The sequence below is a fragment of the Acanthopagrus latus genome, chromosome 8 (assembly GCF_904848185.1).
Source record: "Acanthopagrus latus isolate v.2019 chromosome 8, fAcaLat1.1, whole genome shotgun sequence".
Taxonomy (NCBI): Eukaryota; Metazoa; Chordata; class Actinopteri; order Spariformes; family Sparidae; genus Acanthopagrus; species Acanthopagrus latus.
The window spans coordinates 19085783-19101484 of NC_051046.1; the positions used below are offsets into that span (position 1 = coordinate 19085783).

Genomic DNA, 15702 nt, shown 5'->3' on the forward strand with positions numbered 1-15702 from the left:
AATGAATGCAGTGAACACAAATCAGCCCGAACACTACAGCAGACCAATATGGTAGAACGCATGACGATGCATGCCTTCTACACTTTTAAAAACATGTTTGAACCCGAGTTAGACTGTGCAATACTTCATGTTGTCATTTGAGAAATTGCCTTGACCTCATATGTTCACCAGATGGTGTTAGAGTGCCACAAACACAACACCACATCACTACAGAAAGCACTCAGAGACATAAAGAATTTCTAATGGCTAGAGAGCCACATTTACTGACTATAGTAATGTGTGTTGACTGTAGATCATTTGGAGACAAAGTAATTATAGAGACATGGTGACTTCATTTCCATGACTTCACTGTCTAGAGATGGTACGTTCCAAAATAAAACCGATCGCTGTCTTCTGTCTCCTGCGACGCACGATACAGACAATATCAGGCTCATGTGCTGTTCTATAATTATGTAATCGTAATAATGCATAATTCAATTGTCATCCTCTTTTTGTAATGCCTGGTTGATAAAGGACAAAAAGTAATTTGAGATATGGAGCAAGCTGGGAAGTTTTAATTTAGACTAAGAGAGAGTAACACATTCCTGTCAATCACAGGGACATACTACAATATCAAGACAGAACAGTTATTAATTATCAGACTAAGAATTTAGGGATTTTCAATCAATTGATTAGATGACTGACAAAATGGATTACCAACTATTTGATATTGAAAATAAATGTTAGTTGTAGAATAGGCAAAAAGAAATGCCACATAATGGCAATTAATTTTGAAAGACACTGTGATTGCATTATGATTCAGAATAAGTGGGAAGCATCATTTTGCCACCACAATTTAAATTTTCATAGAAAAACTACTACGATGATGTGTACCAAACAAACATTTTCTTACATCTGGAGAACAGAATTTGTAGGCCGGCAATACTGCACTTAATTATAATGGCTCTTTGTCACAGATTTTTATTTTATTTGAAAAATTTGAAACTTCTTGATTTGGATATTTCATTCAGCTACCTAGTAACAAGAAAAACATATAATGTTATTGAGGTTTACAGTGTTTGGGGGAAAAAATGTGATCAATATCTTGATGTTTTGATTTCATTCATGTTGTCAACAACTAGCTGACCACGATCTAGATGAAAATAACAAAACTGTTTTAGTTTTCTACAAACTGGGGAGTTCATTGCATCAGGGCAGATTAGGCTGTAAATCACATGAAACAAATAAAGCAACCAAACAGAAATGTTATTGTGATGAACTAAATGGTTATGTCGGGAGACTACCTGGAGGTTTTGTTTGACCAAGATCTGACTGTCGCACTGCTTCAAACACAATGAGCATCTAATCCTGACAAGATTCAATGTGTAATGTGTGTCACTGCTGCCAGGATCACAAAAAACCCAAACTATCTAAGCGTTATGCAAAACAGACTTCCTTGTAAAATCTCCACTTTTAGATCAGTCCCCCCTCGAATGATCCCCAAGTAAGTTAATTCACTCCATCCTCCCTCTGTATCGTGCAACAGTCGTTAATTTGAGTGAGACGGGACAGACCAAACAAACACACACAAAATGCATTCCCAAAAATCTGCGAGCCAGATGCGCTCGGCACATACCACAGCTGCACTAACATTGCTTTATGCAAGAAGATGGCCTGTCATTAACGTCGAGCGCCGCGCCGGATGTGCTTGGTCAGCCCCCCCAGCCCCCGCCTCCCATCCCTCTTAACCCCCCCCCAAAACCCCCAGCAGCGTCTGTATCCCATCATCCCTCTCTCTTTTAAACATCCTCACACTCATCAGCCTGAGGTTATGAGGCTTGTGGCACGCGTGCTGCATTCCTGGGAGGTGATGCGAAACAGAAATGCATTAAATTCCCGATCTGGAATCCATCGCAGGGGGTTGTGTGTGTGTGTGTGTGTGTGTATGAGGAGCTGTGTGTGTGTGTGTGTGTGGGGGGGGGCGGAAATAAAGACAAGGCGGGGTTAAGGGGTCTCACTGCTCCCTTGAGTACTGGAGCATCTGAATTTACAAAGTGTCTGAAGGCGTCTGAGGAATTCAAAATATATAGGGTTTGAAAGTTTTAGGAATTCTGGGTATTTACAGCGAATGGGGTTCTTGGGAGCCCCAGGGCCTGTGGAGGTTTACGGAGCAGAGGGGCACTCTTGGGACGGTAAAATAAAATGCCTGCAGAACATTTAACTTCCATCACTGTATCGCATACGACAATTCATGGACCCCAAGGGTGTGATACTGCCGTATTAAGAGTTCAGGGAAGCATCTGGCAAGAGAGCAGACAAAAATAGCATATCACTGCATCTTCACATTATAGATCTCTATGGAAGATTAAAAGGTCCCCAGAGAATCTGTGTAAGGGTCAACGACGCAAACAGATGTCCTCCTCCGCCTCATAAAAATGAAAAACACAGCAAGTGGGTCCAGAAAGCAAGGAATTAACAGCAGCATTCCACTTCACACCAACTACAGTGACTATTTACAGTAAAGTCTCAGTCTCGCTGGTGGAATTTCAGCTTCAACCTCATTTCACCTGCGTGTCATCCCTCTTATCCACCAGCACATGTTTCTCTCCATCGCCCTCCTGACATTTCACAACATCACATTAAAGCTGGATTCGTGTAATGTGGGACTTACACCAGTGACTGAAGGTTTTAGTTTAGAGATTTCGTGAGGTTCAAGGGTGCAAGAAGACGGAATTTGGGACAAAGGATCTGGCTCCAATCAGCGCATCTGACTGAGGTTGACTCTGCACCCACAGGAAGGCCGAGCCCGGGGCCACAGCAGGGAAATCAAACCCATCTTTCTCAATTGTTCATTCCAGATATAAATAGCTTTTGACATTGTGAAGAGCCAAGCTAAAGGTGAGCCCTATGCCACTCTGACCTCCCATTTGTATTTTTACCCTCATAGGTCAAAAGTTACTCTGGATAGATGTGGAAGCACATGCACATACACACTTACCTATGCTAAATCATATGCTAATGCATGCAGTGTCCACACTGGATGCAGACACATTAGTGCCCACACTCAGATGAATGCTGCATGCATACAGTCATACACCTAAAAACAGAAGAGTAAGGCATACAACTGAAGACCTTTACCTAAATGTGTTACAGACACAAACAGCCGCAAAAAAACACATGCACTAATCTTTTTCCTTTTTTAAAAAAAATTCAACCCGATATAAACTGTAATAAGTCAGCACTGAGTTGACTGGTTGACTGTGGTGCTACTCTATCTGTGAAGAATGCTTTACGTGACGAGACAGAAAAACTTCAAAAGACAATGTCTCATCCTCTTCCTCCCCCATGAACACAAAAGAATGTGTGGCAAGGCGCAAATATAAAACACAAGTGTTTCTCTGGAAAAAGAGAAAAAACTGCAACCCCCATGGACTGTGCTGTACTACTGCCAGCACATGAAGTTATTCCTTTTTCACTTGAAACCGTCTGACTTACCATAACCAAGCCAAGTATGGAGCTGGCCCCCAACCAGAGCATTGTTTACCGGCATCCTACTTAATTGCACAGAGTATATGACATCGTGCTAAAAATACCCGAGCACAGCAGGCTTAAAGGAAACAAGTCAGCGAGTCAGCGGATCTCCCCTTTACCGGGTGAAAGGCCAAGTGCTTGATCAGGCGATGCCCAGGGTTACATTACCTGCACGCTCCTGTATCATCATCCCTTCAGTAAATACACACCCTTTCTCTTCCTCCAGGATAAATGTGTCATCGAGGTTAAGACTGAAGGTGCTATTTATCACCGCCGAGCAACACAACCAGCTTTGTTCTCCTTTATATAAAAAAGATATATGCGTAAAAGGAGGGAATGGCACCTAATTCTAACTGTCATGAAGTGTAGTGAAGACACAGGCCTGGAGCACTGCCAATCCTCCGCCTCCACACTGACTCCCTAATTGGCTTTGTCAAATTACCACAATTTACGGGGAACATCTTTCTGCATCAACACTACTTACCAACAATGATGTCTAATAAATTATCCAGAATTCTTTGGAAAACTGGAAAGATAGAAACATTTGAAACATCCACTGACAATGTAAAACCCTTTTCAGATGTGCGCTTTCTTAATGTGATGGCAACTTTTTTAGCCACAGCTCATAATATTTTTTTTTCTTATTCTAATTATTTTTGTTTTAACCATTAGTCTTTTGAATCCTGAGTTGATGAGTATGATGAGTATGATTCAACCAACACATATCTAGTTCATTTCTTCATGGAAATTGAAGACAAAAATAACAAAACCCCACAGCTGGTTCAGAAAAACAAAACATATACAGCCACTATATGACATGTACTGTAGCTCGCTGCTACTTCTGGGTACATTTCTAAATTTACTCTACCAGAATGTGATTTCAGTATTTTAATGTGTTTTAGTTTTTAAGGTGATTCAGAAACCAAATTCTGCTCTTCATCTTTGTGTGGTGGGTAACAAATGCCACTGTCCCAGCTTTTATTATTATAGAATTTAACAGGATGAACCTTCATGTCCTGGTCAAACTGAACATGTGTCTGCTCTCAGCTTGAGTTTACCCTCAGAAGATTCAGACTCCCAAAAGTGACCACGAGAATCTTTGATAGTCACAAGTGTGATAGCTGGCTCAGATTTGGTTAAACAGTTTCTCTTGTATGCTCAAATTGTCTGGCACACCACTGATATAATCCTTCTTTGCACACAAATCTGCTATCAAAAATCCCAATGAAATCTATTTTGTGGTCGCTAAAATTGTTTGTTATCAACATACTACCATACCTAAGACTTCCAACATGGCAACTTACAAGCTTATTCTAAGTTATTAATAATATTCTTTAGACATGCGGAAAAAAAATCTTAATTATAATTGACTAGCACTTCCTTTGTATTTGAGATATTCATCAATGTCAACTACATGCATGAATATCCAGCAAAACTGTTTGATAGCAACATATTGACAATTAAAAAGTGCATAAGTGTCCAAACTGAATGTCATGTGCCTAAACGCTATCATTTCGGATTGGTGGTGCAGGACAGAAACTGACATCTGCTAACTAATCTGCAATTATTTTGATATAAATCAACCCTTTCTCAAGCAAAATTGCAAAAAGTTCTTGTTTCAGGAATACTGTATTTGTCATTTTTCGCAGTTTTTGGATGTTTTATAGATATAACAATTATCAAAACAATAATCATTAGTTGCACTAAATGTCCATAATTTGGACATCATAAAAGAGGCAACAGAGTTAGTCAAATAATACTTAAGTGATGAGACAGATGATGCATAAGAAAATGCATTGGGGACAAGTATCCCTTACACTCTCTGTGGTCACTAATAAAGGTGAGAGCCTGATAAATACTCGATTTGTGGGGTAGATGCTGATACCAATATATTGGGGAGTAAAAAAAATCTGATATTGATATATCTGCAGATAAACAATTTGTGGCACCAATTCCTCACAAGTAGTTATCAGTGTGGTTAACACTTGATATGTAACAGACATAAGATATCTTACAATTTAGCAATAATCTGCATTGTCCAAACTGACAGCAACGCACTGAAACAGTAAACTTGGCTGGAAAACACATCAGTCGAGACAGATATATCTTTCATTGGTCAATATAGGCAGAAAAAAGGGGCAGAGAACAATATTCTTTGTTCAAATGTTAACTTTACAAGTTTCCAACACTGTTCTCTCCCATCCACCAGGTGTCAAATATCCCACAATCATTAAGGCTCTCTTATTTTACATGACAGACCAACGGCCCTCACTGCTAAGGTAGATGAAGCCATCCATGTTACATATTCCATGGCTGAAAAGGGCTCAACAAACATTTAAAACCACAACAACAAGGTGAGGTCCTATTTGAAAGAGCCTGTCTAAAACACTCACGTACATTTCACAAGTTACCCAATGCATCTCTCCACTTAATCTGAAAGTGATGAAACATGTCTTAAACTATAAAGTTGTAATGAGGACAATGTGACAGTAATCCCTTTGGCTCCAAAACTGGAGATAAACTCCCAATTTCTAATGAAGTGTTATACAATCATTTAGCTCACACGAGTCCCTGGGTCACATTTCAAAGCGTCTGAATCACTCAGCAGGAAACCAGGGTGAGTGATGGCCAGTGATTCTAGCCAGATTTAGCTTTTTGATCCACAATCAACGCAGCATCGGGTGAAGACTGTGGCCTTTCAGCGTGCGATGCCTCCATGTAAGCAGATGACTCATGACAGCAGAATGCAATAGAGCAGGAAACATCACTTCCAATTACAATGTTAACTTCCAAGGGATAACTATAGTAAACATGCTATTTTCGAAACATGTTTATGGGCCACTTGAGGGACATCCATCTGTTGGAAATAGCGAATAAAATGATGAATAAAGCCCCAAAACATCTCGGAAATGTGCTCTCTGCTTGTTGCCTTGGTACAAAAATAAAGGGGATAAACAACTGTAGGCATTGACCAACATCAACGTACCACTTCGCAATTGTGTCATAAAACAGGAAAAAGTAGAAAGTAGAATGAAGGCCAGTGACAATGTTAAGCAAAGTCCTTTTTTCCATCTTCTACTCTTGTCAATATTTGAAACACATCACCTACGGAACCATGCTTGAATGGAGATGAAAGTGGGTTTTTACCCAGTGTGATGATGTATGTCAGTGTATAGACTGTTGTGTATGGCCAAAAATTGGGTTTTGTGAGGTCACAGTGACCTTGACATCCGGCAGCCAAAATCTTGTCACTTCATCCTTAAGTCCAAGTGGATGTTCATGCCCAATTTGATGAAATTCCCTTGAGGCATTCCTGAAATATCATGCTCAAAAGAATGTAATGGACGAGCAACTCTAAAAAACAACGTCACAACACTGAATAATTAATGTTGGCCCCCAAACACACCACTTACTGTCAACGTGCCATCAAAGCTGTAATCATCATTAGAGTGGCTGTACTAAGTGTGATGAATGTACTAGACACGAAACGGTGAATGTTAAGCAGGGCGTTGCTGGAAAATATAAATGCACTATTCTTGGATAAAATTCTAGATGATTTCCATATAATTAGGCTCTTAAAGACAGTTTGTTACATAAGCATATTTGCATGTCATTGTTTGTCAGTGGACTCACACAGATGTGTTTTCAAACCAAATAAAAGCAGAGTGTTGTTTCTGAGAACAGATCGTAAAGGGAGATTTCTATAAATATTCAAAGGAATAAGAAGAAAGATATTTATTAGCCAATAGCATGAACAATGAACAATATATCTGTGGTTGGTTGACAGTATTGTTGATCAATATGAGTGACTTCTCTGCCAGGTGCAGAGATTTCTGGCTTTCAAAATCCAGTTTCCATCCTGCACCCCACCCACTGGAATGTCAGGACTGTCCAAATCGATCCCTGACGTATTTGCACTCTCAACGCAACAATGAAAGAACCAAGTGAGGAACCAAGATCACCAGGCACGTTAGCTATAAAACACAAATATGCGTCAGATGCAGGTCAAAAAGTAAATTTGGCATGCTGATATATTTCCCTTTTCTCCTCTTCTGTTAAAGTAACCGACAAGGGAACATCTCCTCATTATGAAAGATTGGTTTAATGTGTCATGGGGTTGTAAAAGCTGTGTCTAATTATCATGAAGAAATATTTAACTGTGCTGGACCCTTGTACACTTAAAACTAATAAAACCTTGAAGGGCAAAGTACAGACAACATTAGTAATCACAGGAATCAGTACATGTGTTAGTGGACTAATAGAGTACATGTAACAGCTGCAATTCTCCAGACCACAAATGCCCCTGTACACTCTGCCGTCAGCTTCAAACCAATTTTTCTCTTTACTTCAATTACCTCATTCATGACATTCAAGTGTTCCCCATACATAGGTTTATGTTGGGCGGCCAACCGGGTAAATTGAGACCTGCCCACAAAAATAAAATCCAAATTGCACTCTTTTACCAAACAACAACACAATTTTACAGCTCACACAAGCCATCTGCTCTCCAGTCCCACCCACCTCGTCAAATGCGTGCAATATTTAACTTGGTTTGCTTGATTGGAAGAAGAAAAGAAGAAGACTGCTGGCCTCATTATCGAGATCAAGCCCCTCGGAAGAGTGCCCGTTCCTACTGGCCAAACCGTGTAATTTTCACATAAGCTAACATTGTGAAAGATGCAAACAAAAATGGTGGATAATTGTTTTTTGAGCCTCACAACCTCCACAAAGAATTTGAGCCATTCAGTCCATTAATATTTGGAAGGTCTAGAAAAGCCACATGATTAAATTATTCTAACCCCATTAAAGTTAGCTGGGAGCTACACCCAGAATTAGTTGGCTCGGCTGGCGGAGGTCTTGAGTGCGCATCCTAGTTTTTATTTAAGAAAAATAAATAATTAAATAAAAAGTTAACGAATAGTTAAATAAATAATTAAGACAATGAATTCTGGGTTAAAATGAAAATTATGGCTAAAGAAAATCATTATTAAATCATTAAATCATTATTATTTACAGACCTAGAATGACCTTGTTGAAATGATGGTTCAAATGTCTGAATATCAATATCTCAACAACTATTCAACTATGAAATTGTGTCAGACCTTCATGATCTCCAGAGAAAGATTCTGACTTTGGTGATCTTCTGACTTTCCAGTAGCACCACCATGAGGCTGACCTTTTTTGTTTCTGGTAAAATATTTCAACAAATCTTGGATTGATGTAACTATCTGACTACAGATATCCAAGGTCCCCAGTAGATAGATTCTGACAACTTTTGTAATTTTTGACTTTTGTTCCATCACCATCTTCTGGTCAAATCCGTATTCAGTGAAATATCTTATTTGGAGAGATACTGGATGACTTGTTCTTAATTTTGGTAATGGTGGTCTTGCTCCCAAGAGGATGAAATGCCATCATCATCCCTGACCTTCCATTCAGCACCAACATCAAATTAAGTCAGGTTAATCTGTCAAACATTCATATTGGTTTATGAAACAATCCTTGAAAAACTAATGACATTGACATCAGCCTCATCTGTTATTTGTGTTTAGTGCCAACTGACAAATGTCGGCATTCAAACACAAACTAAGATAGGATGATGAACATGTCAAAAATTATGTCTGTTGAACACAAACATGCTAACACTTCCATTGTGAGCATGGTGATGTTAGCATTTAGTGAAGCCTCACACAGTTGCTAGAGTGGCTGTAAGCCCTTCTTGGCTGGAGTCTTTTTAACACTTCACCAGCTGGGTAATCAAATTCAATTCTGGGTAACCTCTTAAAAATAAGGACAAATGAAACATTTGATTATCAGAGACTCATTAAACGCAACAATAATGGTAAAACTCGGAGACTTCTGAGAAATGTTTTACTACCATGTGACATCTCTGAAGCTAGCCAACATCTGGAGTATGATTAAGTCAAAAGGTATGAAACTATGGGTACAGTATAAACCTCTGAAATCATAACTATTTGTCATTTGTGTTGATATCGGTGTAATTCATGAAACACGGAAGAATAGTACCATTTCAACACATAGACCCCGTTGTTTAGGAAAATATTGACTGTGCTTTTAAACCCGTTACAGAATATCAGATTAACTAACATCTGTGGCTTAACACTGTTGAGATTTCTGGCCTTCAAAAGCCACTTTCTGGTTTGTTTTGGAACAAAGTATCTCCCCCATCCCCGCTGATATTCCTACACGCCACTCACTCACATTTTTAACTGCTTAATAATGGAAAACTGTGCTACAACAGCGCTACTGGCAAATCATTTCAGCCTTAAATGATCTTAGGGTTATAAAAAATTTAACAGTTTCAGCTTTCAGGCATCATTCTATAAATGTGCACATTGTATGCCATCTGGGTGAGATTTACAACGTATCAGAGATTCAAAGACGATTCAACATGACATCTACAGTACACCAAACACTTAAGTGACGTAAAAGATATTAACCTTTGAATCTAGTTTTTGCAAAGAGCAGGCACTCCGCTGTTTATGTGGCAGTTTGGCATCTGGACACTCATCTTTACCACAGCTCAGTTTGTGGTGAAGGATAATAAAACAGATTTATCCTTTGATAAAAATTTAGAGGAGCTTTAAAGTAGCTAAGTCACATACCAATCTAATTCAGTAATTACTCTCATGAAACAGATAAACCAAAGCAACCATGGTTTTACATCCATTTAATCTTTGGCACAGCATGATGGAGTAATGCTGAAGACAAACAGTTATAAAGTCTGTCTAGTCATCATATAAGTTGCATCAATTTCCTGTTGAAAGTATTCACTTGTGTGTTTGTGTGTGTACATACATACAGTATGCCTAGGGGTGTGTATTAATCTGAGTTTAGATTGGAAACAGCATCACAGACAAAAAAAAAAGAGTGCGTTGCTGTGTGTCACATTTTCAGGTGTTAGTGAGGTGATGAAATATGTTCCAGTAAAGGTGGTTTCCGTGATAGGTCCATTGTGTTTGAAGGTTAGTCAGCCACAAAAACACAACACAGTGATTGAATAATGCTACAAGACAAGATTTCACTGGTCTGAAAGGTCATAGAGAGCTACAGCATTCACATTACCAAATAATGTACTGTTTATGTCACATGCATATGCTGATAGAGTGCATTTCCAGGTAACAAAAACAGTCAAGTCATGTTAAACCTGCAATAACTGATGACAGAATAACTGGGCAGTAAGTTTTATGGTGCATTTGCACAGCATAAGTAAAAGTAAATTTTTTTACTCTGTTTTACTGATATTATCTACTGGATATGATCTCAAGGCTCTGTGTAATATTAACGTTGAGAGGTGAAGCGTCTGTTCTACATAAGCCACATTATTAATATAGTTCATAGGTGATTTACCCACTTTTTGCATGTGTTATAAAAATAAATACACATTTTCAGCTCTTTAGATTAGGTAACGCTGCATTTAATAAGGTTTGAGCTACCAAAAACCTCCAGAACAGCTCAAAATCTAGTGTAGATTCTCCAATTTCCCTGAAGTGGTGGGACGAACACAATTCTTGTGAAAGATAGTCACTGATTTTGTGTTTTGCATTGATGCACTATTGGTAGCCTGACAAATCAAGAGCTTCAACTTTGTTGCATCATTGGTCATCGGTCTATGCAATCACCCTGCCACTGTGGACAGCACAGATCTGCAATGTGCCACCATTATTTCATCACTGAAGTAGCTAAGATATATTAAAGTCACAGTAATAAATTAAACAAAAAAATGTGGTTATATCGTACCACCCTTTACATTACAAAAACAGATATATTCATGTTCTACAGGGTCATGGATGGAATGAATCACAACAATACTGGCAGAAAGCTGTACTCTCCAAATATCCATCATTTGACACAAGGTTTACTTTATATTCTGACAAAAGGTTCTGCCCTGCCTCATTTGGCTCTGATGAACTAGTCTCTCAGGACAACTGCTGAGACATTGCTTTCTGAGTTTATGTGCTAGAATTCCCATGGCAAAGTTCTCAGGACTCAAAAGTCCCACATGGTATAAATCTGAAATGTACAGTAATAAGCCAGGTTCTCACTGGCCCGGAACAGAATATTTATAGGGGCGGGTGAACAAAATTGATTCATGTAAGAATCTCAATTCGTATATCCTGCGATGAAGACATATTCACAAAAGTCCCAAATTTACCTTAAAAAAAAAAGTTGCCAGTTGCTATCATTACTTTTATTTATTGACTAAATCATTGCCTTTGTGATACAACCATGAAGTAGGCCTGCATTGTGAATGCTTTTTATGCCTTCACACAGAGACTAAAGTTAATAGAGTGGAGCAGCAATTAGCAGTGGCAAACAAAGAGCAGTTAAGCAAAATGCTAAAAAAACATTAAAAAAATTTAAATCTGTGGTAAAGAAAATAACAAAATCTAGTCTTGTACCACAATGGCCCTCCCTGGAGCTAACAGTGTGGCAGAGAGACGTATAGCTTGAGCTCGACTGATATGTTAGTTGACCAATATTATCAGCCGATATTGGCATAGGTACCTATCTGTTTTTGTGATTTATAAGAATTTGATTTCAACACATTCCATATACTTTTATTAAAAATTTAATAAGTTTTTTCTCACTTTTAGTTTAGTTGACTTGTCTAAGTTTAAACTTTTGCTTAAAGGTAAAAGGAAAGTAGTTTATTGGCACATGCCTATTATGTGTTAGTTATATGTATATATGCTACATGCATCTATGTAACACAGCGGTCGTGCACTGACACCAATGGTGAACTTCTCTGCAGAATGATCAAATTGGTAAATGGCAATCGAATGGATCCAGGATGATGTAATCTGAAAATACAGACATTGCCCATGCCTGGCAAACTCTGACAAAACAGCTGAAGTTCATATCGTTTTGTTATATCTCTCTAACCGTATCCGTCAGGAATACGTGGACTATTGTCTTTCCCTCGGGCAAACAGACATTTTCCACCTGTTAGATATCTGATCCTGTATTCTTCCACAGAAAAACAGCACATACTGTGATTTTCCGTTGTTTGGAAAGGAACTAGACGTAGTGTTTACGTCTCACATTTAAACAAATGCATATCACCCAGTGCATTTGAAGGAAGTATTTTCCTTCTGACCCATGAAGAGCACCATGATAGTACGTACATATCAGAGGAGTAGAATTGATAACATCCCTGCAATCTCTGCCTTTTTTAAAATCTCAGTAGTAATAAAAACACAGTATGAAATGTGTAACTATAAATAGACAATGAATATCTAATAATATCACATAATGGATGTCTGCCAAAGTTGAGCTCACATTGTGTTCTACTGACCCCTGACTGTGGAAATCAATCACAGCTTCATCCTTTCCTCAACTTAACACCTTACTGTCATGATTTCTTGTACATAATTTAAAACGGGGGCCACCAACGTGGTGCCCGCGGGCACCAGGGAGCCCCCAAGGACCACATGAGCAGCCCTCAGGCCTGTTCTAAAAATGAAAACTGAATATTGATATTATTTGTCTCCCAGGTTGTTAAGTCATTGTTGATAATTATTGTGAGAAATCATTAGCGTGATCTGTGTCTTCACATAGATGAGTATCATTAATCATTAATAATCATATGTAACTAAAGGCAAACTAAGCAAATTTGTTATTTCAGAAGAGTGTATCAAACTGGTAGCCCTTCGTATGACTCGGTAGCCATGAAGTAGCTCTCAGTTTCAAAAAGGTTGGTGATCCCTGATTTAAAAGGTATTCTTGCAGCAACAATTCAAGGGGGAAAAGATGTTGGCCTACTGATAAGGATACAATGAACATTTATCAAACGGTGGTGTGATAGATTGTGATCATGAAGACACTTTGTTTTGGAAAATGAAATTCTGTAGCATGAGGTGCGCCACACAGGGCAACTAAAATTTACAACTGGAATGGATCATGTTAAAACACAGATCACTGTTACACCCCTTCTGGGCTATGAAGAAGCTAGCCGTGTTGTTGCCATGACGGCACTGTGTGTATCTATTCAAGGTATCCAACCCTATGACTCATGTGCTTCTTTAGAGCAATCAAACCGAATGTGTCAGTGGTTTTTGTAAAGTCATATCAAAACAGACCTGATGCTGGCACTGAGAGATTTTGCCTACGGACATGATGAGGATGATGATTGTGAGGGTGGTAGTTGTTGTACTGTGGGCTGGGATTGCATCAGCTGTATGCAGGTCAACACAAGTTGCTGGCAAACGTCCAGTATTACTTTAAACTGCCAACTGTCAAATCAGTTCATCAACAGACCAGGATGGTAACTGTGCTAATTCATAAAGTTTCTGTAAATCTTCTGTACATGTACATACAGATTGTCATGTAGTTGTAGTTGTATAGCTGTATGCATCAAGGTGGACTGCCCCACGTAGGGAAATCTAATTTCAATAACGACAGCAAGTCATGCAGCAATTTAATTCTTCTTATATCTATATTGATGTCCCTCGTGTCAAAAAACTTGAAAAGAAATAAGTGATATAGAGCCATGTTAGTTTTAAATGGCAAAAATAACCTGCAAAAAATTATAAACAAGTTTTTTTTTCCCGACAAGACAAAAAAGAGGCATATTATTGTGGGTATTGCTGTGATACGTCACAGATATTTCAAATCACCACACACTTCAAACATTCAGAATAAATTGTATTGTGTGGAACAAATCTATTTAACGGATTCTTAACAATCTGTCCTGATAAAAGACTTGATCAATTATTATCTTCAATTTATAAAACCTTTTTTTGGCTAATGTTATAGCTATTCAGTCTGTGCAACTGTGAGTTGGTTTATCTATTAGATTTAATGATTAGCTGATTAAAAAAACATGAGTGACTTAAGTGACAAAAGCCTTTGACGCTCACAAGTGACTTAAGTGTTCAGTCGAAACTACATTCAAGATGCCCAACTATACCATTTGAATACCAGGAAGCCAGGAGGAGGTACAGGTGTTTCCTGTGGTAATTCCCTGTCCAACAACAATTTCATACAAGCAAAGTAGATAGAAAGAGTGAGTGTAAAAGACTTCTAAGTGAAAACCCCATTAAGTAAATTGATTACATTAGATCAGCTCAGTCCTCTATAGCTGGCAACTGGGCATCACCAATAAAGCAACTGGCCATTAAAAAACCTTAGCAATTAGACTAAACTAGCAAAAGAGCTAGTTAATTCAGCATTGTGATTTTTCACAGCATGATTTCCTAAACAAGACCTTGCATTCAAAAGTTGTATGCGCTTGTTAAAAAAAGCCTCCATGGTAACACCTTACAGACATCCATTAACTGTTTAACAAGTCTTGAACTGAACAAGATCTCATCACAGTTATTAAATTCTTCTTATGGTAACCGCAAATGGGTAACTGAAGGGTTTTGAGTGTGATATTGTATTCAGTATTTCTCACCATTTTCTGACATTGAATTGCATATCTTAAAACATGTCCATTTATCAGTTCAACCAACAGGTGCCTCGCAGATGAGATTACAGATGAGAAGAGATTACACTTGAATCCTAAAATTAACCTTGGGGCCAACTAAAGCAAACTTAAACTCTTGATATGTTTGGGAGCAATATACACTTTTGCAATAGCTCTCATTAGTCTGAAGCTTACCAGACCTTAAAGAGTGCTAATCCTCACAAATGCAGAACCCAGTGCCCTTGTTCAGAATACATAAAAGTCACTACCAGAGGGTGTAAGTAACACTCAAAATGCTTAAACTGGTCATCTGGAGGTTGACAAGTTCAGGATAAAGCTCATGTTCCTATCCTTAATTTTTGCAGTGCATGCAGTTGCCGTAACAACACAGTCCCAAGTTAAATATACTTAGCCTTTAGCAGTGATTTAAAATCACAGATGGCTAACTCACACTGAAACAGAGTAATCCAAAAGCACATGTCCTCTAGAATAAATGGACCTACTGACAACAAAAAACACCCTTAACTGCCTTAAAGCATGCATGCCCATTGTTTGAACCATTTAACTTTACAAAACAACTACGTTCGAGACAAACATTAAAAAAGTAAGACAAAAATATGTAAATAGACTTGGTGCACATAAGTGTCCCATTTGCACAGCCAGAAATAACCTCGGAGAGAGGGGAAACATGTTTTAGGGCAATTTAGAAAAAAAAAACATGAAATGCAAAAAACCAATTCTTTCAACATTTTCTGAAAGAA

At 38.4% G+C, this 15702-nt stretch overlaps 1 long non-coding RNA gene across 2 annotated transcripts in view; it reads right to left on the reverse strand.

Annotated features, from left to right (window-relative positions):
• LOC119024030 overlaps nt 1-15702 on the reverse strand; it is a 52217-nt gene that overhangs the window by 10856 nt on the left and 25659 nt on the right. The gene's annotated exons all lie outside the window — the stretch shown is intronic.